The sequence below is a fragment of the Canis aureus genome, chromosome 10 (assembly GCF_053574225.1).
Source record: "Canis aureus isolate CA01 chromosome 10, VMU_Caureus_v.1.0, whole genome shotgun sequence".
In the NCBI taxonomy this organism is placed as follows: Eukaryota; Metazoa; Chordata; class Mammalia; order Carnivora; family Canidae; genus Canis; species Canis aureus.
In genome coordinates, this window is record NC_135620.1 from 3,060,106 (window position 1) to 3,069,153 (window position 9,048).

Genomic DNA, 9,048 nt, shown 5'->3' on the forward strand with positions numbered 1-9,048 from the left:
GGATTGAGTCCTGCATCAGGCTCCCTGCATGGAGCCTGCTTCTGTCTCTGCCTGTGTCTCTGCCTCTCTGTGTCTCTCATGAATAAATAAATAAAATCTGAAAGAGAGAAAGAAAGAGAGAGAGAGAGAGAGAAGGGAGGGAGGGAGGGAGGGAGGGAGGAGAAAAGGGTCTCAAGGCATGCATCATGAGGGAGAGGCAGGATTGGAGAGGTAGGTAATGCTGAGGTGCCAGGGAATGGGAGTGCTCCCATGGCTGCTGGTGGATGGCTGGACCAGCATTCTGGGCTCAGCTGCCTGCATACCATCCCTCAGGGGCAGGACACTTGGGTCCCAGACGGGGCACCGCCCACACCTGCTGGTTCCCCTCCATGGGCAGTGGGCCACGGAGGCAGCTCTCACCAATGCTGAGGGAGCAAAAGGAGGCAGGCCAAAGCCTAATTTGGGTGCTGGGTGTAAATAAATATGTATCAGAAAGCTCGGAGCCTGAGCTGGGCAGAAGCACTAGCCCACTGGGTGGCACCTCTCTAGCTAAGACCCCAGTCCTGCACACCTGGCCAGGAGCTTGAGCCAAGTTAGGGGTCCCTGGAGGGAGCCCTGGGCCACCTGGGGAGAGACTAGACCTGACCTCATCCTCAACACCCCCTACTGGTGCCCACTGGGCAGCTCCTTCTCAGGTGTGTGTCTCTGGGCCCCCAGGCCAGGGCAGGTCCTTGCCCCATGGAGATCCCAGCAGGGGCACTGGTCCAGCAGACGGTTCTGGATTCATAAATGGAGAAGCCAGGAGGTATAGGGTAGGAGACTGTGATGAAACAGTACAGGGACCCCGGATGGGTCAAGGCACCCCAGGCCAGTCCACGGAGGCAGAGACCAGAGGAGGCATCTTGGCCTGCAGACCAGGTGACAGCAGCTCGAGGTAGAGGGGAAGAGGCAGTGAGGAAGGAGGGTGCAGGGGCTCCCAGTTCTGGGCCAGGTGGAAGAGAGGTCAGCATGCAGTCTCCTAGAGGCTCCCATCCCAGGCCAGGCAATGAGAGGGTGCCTGAAATGAGAGCCATGCTTTCCAGAGAAAAAGCAAGGGCTTGGGGTCAGTGGCTTCCAGCCATGTCCACCCCCACCTGCCCAAGTCCTATTGAAAACCTTCTGGAAAAGTTACTAGGCTTTCTTATGCTCCAAAGTCCAGTGCCCTAACAGCTCTCACCGCCGGGGTCTGCCCGCCCACTTCCCCACCCGTCTTCTCCAGCTTGCTGCAGAGGGGCTCACCACATTGTCCAGGCCCCATGTGCCCCGAGCCAGGGATCCCCTCTTCCCAGCATGCCTAGCTCGGTTCCTCCTCCACGTCCCTGCATGCCCTCTGCGGCCAGGGCAGGCTGTGGGCACCTTTTGTCCTGCCCATGTCCCTGTACCTGCCCATGTCCCTGTACCTGGTATGTGGAGCTCAGGGACCATTTTGGGGTGTGTGGGGGTGGTGTTAGTGTTGGACAGAGTCCAACATCGCTGTAGCCCTGATGCTAGGGAGCAGGTACTGCAAGGGATCCTCCTTGGAACAGCACTGGCTCCCTGTGAAAAGGGAGTCCCAAGCAACCCCCTCCCATGGTGGCCCAAGTAAAGACTCTGCCACCACCTTGCCTGGCCACCACGTTCCAGCTGGCCCCCGATCATGGAGCAGGAGATGCGCCGGGCTCCCACAGGTGACCAGAGGAGAGGACAAGGGAATGGCATCCTAGGGCCCAGGGGGCTGAGGCTGGATCCCTGGCGCCCAACTGTGCCTGGAGCCCAGGAGTCCCAGTCTGGCAGTTCTGAGCTGAGGAGAGAGGCCCGGAAGCCCACAGGGCCTGGGCCTACAGGAGGCAGGATGGCCTCCACTGGGAACTGATTAAAGCATGTCTGGTGGGAAGAATTTGATCGGGAGTGTTCGCAGATACTGACAAGATATAGCCCACCCCCCTCCCTGGGCTGTAAGGACCCACACTCCCCACTCTTGGGGTCTGCCAATGGGGGCTTCCATTCTGGAAGCCAATGGGGGGCACTGAAGTTCTCCTTGACAAGAGTTCGGGTGACAGAAGGAAGTTGTTTTTTTTTTTTTTTATAAATTTTTATTTATTTATGATAGTCTCACAGAGAGAGAGAGAGAGAGGCAGAGACACAGGCAGAGGGAGAAGCAGGCTCCATGCACCGGGAGCCCGACGTGGGATTCGATCCCGGGTCTCCAGGATCCCGCCCTGGGCCAAAGGCAGGCTCCAAACCGCTGCGCCACCCAGGGATTCCCCAGAAGGAAGTTTATAGCCCTCCCTCGTGCATTTTAAATGCATTCCCAATTTCTACCCATTTTTCTGGATGGAAATGCTCCTTTAAGGATTCATTTCTTTCCAGCACCGAGGGCCGGGTGCCCGAGGTATATGAACCAAGTTAGGCCAGCCAGAGCTCCGGAGCACCCTGGGTCGGGGCTGGGCTGTAACCCAAGCTGGTCGCCGATCCTGACCTCGGCCTCCGAGCTGCCAGATCCCGGCAGGCCCGACACTGTGTCACAAGATGTCTTAAACCAGCCTATCTGGGTCTTGGTCAGTTGTCTCCAAGGGTACTAAACCACCACGCGTGCCTGCCCCAGGGCTCCCAATGGCAATGACACTCAACAATGCAGGCTGGCAACCTGGGGTGCCCTCAGACCACCAGCAGTTCCTGTTGATTTTACGTCCTGATAAGAACAGGAAAAATACTCGCACAGTGCTTCTCTTATGCCAGGAAGTATTCTGAATATTTTATATATATTAACTCACCCACTCCCCTGAGGCAACATCATGTGATTTATTCCAGCCCAGGACCTCAGAGAAGAGCCATGCATCACTTACATGCCAGAGCATTTATTTATTTACCAGGGCCAGAATTTCTAGAGCTCTCCCTCCCTGTCCAGGGAAGCCTGTAATGTTTAGATGGTTACACACCTGAAACCTGAGCAGGAAATACCAGGAGCAGAGTTCCCAGATGACCCTTGAGAGATAGGTGGCTTTGAGAAATATACCTTTACTAAATCATAGAACTTTGGGGTTATTTTTTTTTTAATTTTTTTATTTATTTATGATAGTCACAGAGAGAGAGAGAGAGAGAGAGAGAGAGGCAGAGACACAGGCAGAGGGAGAAGCAGGCTCCATGCACCGGGAGCCCAACGTGGGATTCGATCCCGGGTCTCCAGGATCGCGCCCTGGGCCAAAGGCAGGCGCCAAACCGCTGCGCCACCCAGGGATCCCTAGAACTTTGGGGTTATTAAGCCTACCCTATTATCCCCATTTTACACCCCAGGGAAATAAGCACAGAAAAGATTAAGTAACTTGCCCAAAGTCACAACAGCTGTGTCACATAGTGGTGGACCCAGAATTCCAAACCCAGGCAGGCTGCCTCTCCCATCCATGCTCTCAACCTCAATGATATACAATCCCCTAATGGTTGTCCTGAACCTATCTACTTCCCATCTCCAACCCTCTGCCCCCCATCCCAGACCATGTCTCTCCCAGATGCCTACATCAGGACAGAATGGAAAACTTTTAGGTTCTGTAACTAGGGCCTGTGAATTAAATTGACCAGGTGAGCAAGAGAAAAGACAGATTTTTATTCAAGTACTAGGCAGTTAGAATTTGGGGGCTTATATACCAACTTACCAGGGGAAGCAGAGGAGAAGGTACTTCCAAGGAAGACAAATGACTTTTTTGAAAGATTATTTATTTATTTATTCATAGAGAGAAGAGAGAGAGAGAGAGACAGGCAGAGACAGAGACACAGGCAGAGGGAGAAGCAGGCTCCATGCAGGGAACCTGACGTGGGACTCGATCCCGGGTCTCCAGCATCACGCCCCGGGCTGCAGGTGGCGCTAAACCGCTGCGCCACCTGGGCTGCCCAACAAATGACTTTTAGAAAAGATAAATGGGCCCTCAGAATAGATGAGAGATATTATTATTACTTTTTTAAAGATTTATTTATTTATTTATGAGAGACACAGACTGAGAGAGAGGCAGAGACACAGGCAGAGAGAGAAGCAGGCTCCACGCAGGGAGCCCGACATGGGACTCGATCCAGGGTCTCCAGGATCACACCCTAGGCCGAAGGTGGTGCTAAACCTCTGAGCCACCCGGGCTGCCCTAGATGAGATATTATTGATGCTTTTGTGACAATGGATTTATCAGGTGATAAAAGCCAATCTGGAGCAGATTTTAGGACAATTGAGTTATTTGGGGAGGCCTTGCTTTTAGGCAGAAAAGGCAGTTCAAGGAAAAGCCCATTTTCAAATGCTTCCGGCCCAAAATGATTTCCAGGCTACAGTGATGTATTCTGGACTCCTTCACCTACAACAGCTGCTGCCTCCTCCCCTGCTTCCTCTCTTTCTCTCTCTCCAGTCCCTCATCCCTGCCTGCTGTCGGGAATCATTTCAAAATGTAGGTATGACTGTCTCAATCCCATGGCGCCCTGACATGTTCTGGATGTTCCCCACAGCTCTGAGGGTAAAAACCCCAATTCCTGACAAGGTGTGCAAGGTCCCACTGCTCTGCTCTGCTCCTGTCTGCCCCCTGCCCCTTCTCTCACTGAGCTGTAGCCAGGCCTGCCTGGGGACTCCTTCCACAGCGGCATTTGCATATGCTGATCCAGCTGGTGACCTTTGCTGAGGCAACTTCTTCTCCCTGGGTCATATTAATAACCCCATCTTCCCAGGGAAGCCCACTATCTCTGGACAAGGTAATCCTCCCCCCACCCACTTTAAGCTTTTTGAGCTCCATGGACCTTTCTAGCACTGAGTAGAGTGGCCGGGACAGACTGTGGCAGGGCAGAGACCAGGTAGATGTTGGCACACGTGCATCCCCGTCACTGGTAACTCAAGCTTGTCTGGCACGTGGTGAACTTCAGATCATTTGTTATGAATGAAAATGGAAATGAGGCATCCAAGGAAAGAAGGGCCAGCTGAGGCTTGGGGCAAGACTTCCAAACTCTCACAGGGGTGGGGATTCCTTTAGCATCTGGAAAAGACAAAAGATTTTGGTTAGAACCATGTTTTGAAATGCTTAAAATACAATATATTGCATTACAAAAGGAGTACTAATATTGAAATGCAAATATGAAAATATAAAAACACAAATGAGTAAATAAAGAATCACAGCTGAGGAACTGGCTCAGTCTGCACAGGATGCAACCCTTGATCTCAGGGTCCTGCATTCAAGCCCGACGCTGGGCATGGGGCCTACTTAAAAAATAAGAAATAGGGATCCCTGGGTGGTGCAGCGGTTTAGCGCCTGCCTTTGGCCCAGGGTGTGATCCTGGAGACCCGGGATCGAATCCCGCGTCGGGCTCCCAGTGCATGGAGCCTGCTTCTCCCTCTGCCTATGTCTCTGCCTCTCTCTCTCTCTGTGTGACTATCGTAAATAAATAAAAATTAAGAAAAACGAATCTATAAAAAAATAAGAAATATATAAAAAACAAAAAAACATAAATTTGCAACAAGCCCCTGTAATCCTTTTTTTTTTTTTTTTTTTAAGTAAGCCTACACCCAGTGTGGGGCTTGAACTCATGACCCTGAGATCAAGAGTTACATGTTCTAGGGGCACCTGGGTGGCTTTGTGGTTGACCATCTGCCTTTGCCTCAGGTCATGAACCCGGGGTTCCAAGATCAAGTCCCACATAGGGCTCCCTACAGGGAGCCTGCTTCTCCCTCTGTGTCTCTGCCTCTCTATGTCTCTCATGAATAAATAAATAAATAAAATCTTTAAAAAAAATAAATAAAAGCGTTGCATGCTCTACCAACTGAGCCAGCACCCCACCTGTGGTTCTTTATTAACTCATTCACTTATAATATAGAGAGGCAGGACTAATAAACACCAGAATCGCCAAGTAGAAGCATGTCACTGCTATTTGGAGGTGTTTGCGATGCTGTAGCATGAAAATCCTTGTGGTTTCTGTGTGATGGTGACAAGTATCGCTAACTCTGCTGGACTTTGCTGCCTCTGTTCATAATTGAAGGAACCACCAAGTTTCAGTTACAGATTAGTAAAAATAAAGATGAATTTTTTTTCCTTTCTCATCTTAACTCCTAGACCTCTCCAATTCTGAGTCGCTGACCACAGGTTAAGAAGCCCAGTAAAGCAGGACCTGAGTGGCTCAGTCGGTTAAGTGTCTGCCTTTGGCTCAGGTCATGATCCCGGGGTCCTGGGATCAAGCCCCACATTGGGCTCCCTGCTCACCTCGGAGCTTGCTTTTCCTTCTCCCTCTGCCTCTGCCTCTCCCCGCTGCTTGTGCTCTCTCAAATAAATAAATAAAATCTTAAATAAAAGAGAGAGAAAGAGAGAAAAAGCAGCAGCAGCAGCCCAGTAAAGGATGAAAGGACCAACCACCACCAAGGGCCATCCCAGAAAATCTCCAGGAAGGTAAAGTGGGCTGAGGGCTGTGATCCCAACACGAGGACATTTTCATTCTGTAGGAAGCAAGAACAAAGGAAGAAGCGCCCAATGGGTCTGGGGAGAAGGCCCATTGGCTCCATGCTCTATCCTGGGTGGGGATCAGAGTTGCTTGCTGTCCCCAAGCAAAGAAGCTGAACCCTTGGTTGAGCAGGTGCTATTGCTAGGCCTAAAAGGGCCTGGAGGGGGTCTGGCTGCAGACAGTCTATGAAGAACTAAAGAGCTTTAAAAAACTGCACAGGTGCCCAGCAGCTACTGTCCCTGTTCCAGAGGATAAAACTGGGGCTGCAGCAGCTACTCTGAGGGTCAGGCCAAAGCCCCCACTCAGGAGGACCAAGCCCCCCCTCCCCAACAACAGTGGGTGGAATGAAGGAACCAATAAATGCAGGAATTAAGGAACTGCCCCCCCCCCCACTGTCACTTCTGCAGGCCCCTTAGGCTTCTGCTCTTTCCATATGAAAAGAGCCCCACTTCCAGCCCCCTTCTGGGGGCAGCAGCAGCTTTCCTCGGGGATTTCTCTTCCTCAAAGCACAATGTCCGGCAGGACATTCAGGCATGGGTGGGTGCCCACTCTGCCCCTGCATGAGTATGTGGCCCAGAGGACCCCCTCCTGAGGTTCTGATGGGACAGTGGGGAGGAGGTACAGACGGGCAGCTTGGCTGGGGGGGTCTGGAGAGATTGCCCTCAAAGGCCATAGCCTGGACCCCATGGCTGCCGAGCCACAGCCATCTGCTTGGGCGTGTGGCCCTGTCCAGCCTACACCCTCCAGGCAGTCTCTGCTCCCCTTCACTCCAGATCTCACACTTCCCAAGGCCCCCCACCGTGGTCTGGATAGTCCCATTCCTGATAGAGGCCTTGCAATCTTCAGGATTCTGCCCCCATCCAGGGCCTCCTTAATTCCAGTTCCTCCATCCGCAAAGCCAGAGCACCGGTGGGAGGGGACTCAGATAAGTTTCCTAAACTTCTGTCGCAGACAAGCCATCTCTTTAATTTTTATTGCTTTAATAGTTTTCCTTAACTCACTTATAAGATTACAGACACATGTAAAATGAAAAAAATGTAAACCCTCTGTATCACAGTCCACATGAAAAACCATCATCTCTGGCCACAAACAGAAGATGTCTTGTAAAGGAATACACAGGAACATAAGTTTCCTTCAGAACACTTCAACAAGGCCTGGTGTCAGTTCATCAAGTTCATTAGGGGGTGGATTGGTGGCTCAGTAGGTTAAGTGAAAGACTCTTGGTTTGGGCTCAGGTCATGATCTCAGCATCCTGGGATCAACCCCTTCTCCCCCCAGGAGTCGGGCTCTAGACTCCGGGAGGACTCTGCTTGAGATTCTCTCCCTCTCCCTCTACCCCTTCTTCCCCCTCTCTAAAAGAAAACTTTTAAAATAATAAAGTTCATTCCAAGTAGAGAGAGTGGTTAGGGCGCCTGGGTGGCTCAGTGGTCAGGTGTCTGCCTCCGGCTCAGATCTCTCAGATCGTGTTCCTGGGCTCCCTGCATGGAGCCTGCTTCTCCCTCTGCCTGTGTCTCTGCCTCTCTCTGTTGTGTCTCATAATTGATTAATTAATTAATTAATTAAATCTTTTAGAGAGAGAGAGAGAGAGTGAGTGGTACCTGTGTCAGTGTTGGATTCCCGCCTGCCGGAGAATGGAGGCCGGTCATTCCATCAGGCCCCAGGATGAAGTCCTGAAGCAGCCAGGGGCCCTGCCTCACCTGCCCCTGGCAGAAATACCCCCGCAGACGCTGATGCCCAGACCCTACCGTGCTCCTGGGAGCACAGCCTGTCCGCAGGTGTGGACCTGGGCTGGAACCGACACCCCCAGTGACTCCCAGTCAGAAACCCCTCCCCGGCCCCAGCCTCAGCCTCCCCCAGGGGGCGGAGCTTGCAGGCAGGGCCCGGAGCCGGGACTCTCAGGAACCCTGCAAGGGCGCTCCCCAAAGGTCTGCCCTGACCCTCGGTGGGATGAATCCGTTATTGTTCGTACCCCGTCGGTTTCCCAGAGGCTAGGGGAAAGAACGGAGGCGTCGGCGCCCCGCAGTGAGGGGAGAGGCGCTGCGCCGTTCGGGGTGCCCCTGCCTCCCGCCCACCAGCGCCATCACCCCGGCAGCCAGCCCCGGTCCACAGCCTGGGCCGGTCACTGTGCCCAACACCACGTCGCAGCGGCTCTCTGGCTCCTGAAAACGACCCGCTGTCCGTACCCTGCGCGGCAGGAGCGCCTCCCGAGCCCGGCGCACCTGCACCCCGCCGACCGGAGGCCGGCCCAGGAAGCGGAAGCGCCAGCGCCCGGGACGTGGGGCGGGCAGGGGGCCGGGGCCGGCCTCCCCAGGCGGGGCGCCGCCAGCCCCCGCCGCACCTGCCCCCCCGCCCGGCCTAGGCCCGGGGGCGGGGCCCGAGGGTCCCGGCGAGCGCCGGAGCGGGGTCGCCGCCGGAGGTAGGGGGAGGTGGGTCCTGATGAGGGGCTTGAGAAGCCGGGGTCCGGGGTGGGGAGGGGGCCGCCTCTCCGCAGCCCTCCCGCGCTCGCCCACGCGGGGGCCACGGTGCCCGGGCCGCGCCCCGCCCCCTCGCGGTGCTGGTGGAGGCAGCGGGTGACGCGGCCCCTTTAAATCCGGGCCGCCC

At 54.1% G+C, this 9,048-nt stretch overlaps 1 long non-coding RNA gene across 1 annotated transcript; it reads right to left on the bottom strand.

The window, feature by feature from the left end:
- Nucleotides 1–3,579: 3,579 nt before the first annotated feature.
- Nucleotides 3,580–8,750, bottom strand: LOC144321859 (uncharacterized). The gene is made up of 2 exons (XR_013387361.1): nt 8,046–8,750; nt 3,580–4,994 (listed from the first exon to the last, which is right to left on the bottom strand). It is a non-coding gene; the product is annotated as an uncharacterized LOC144321859 (long non-coding RNA).
- Between the last annotated feature and the right edge of the window lie 298 nt (nt 8,751–9,048).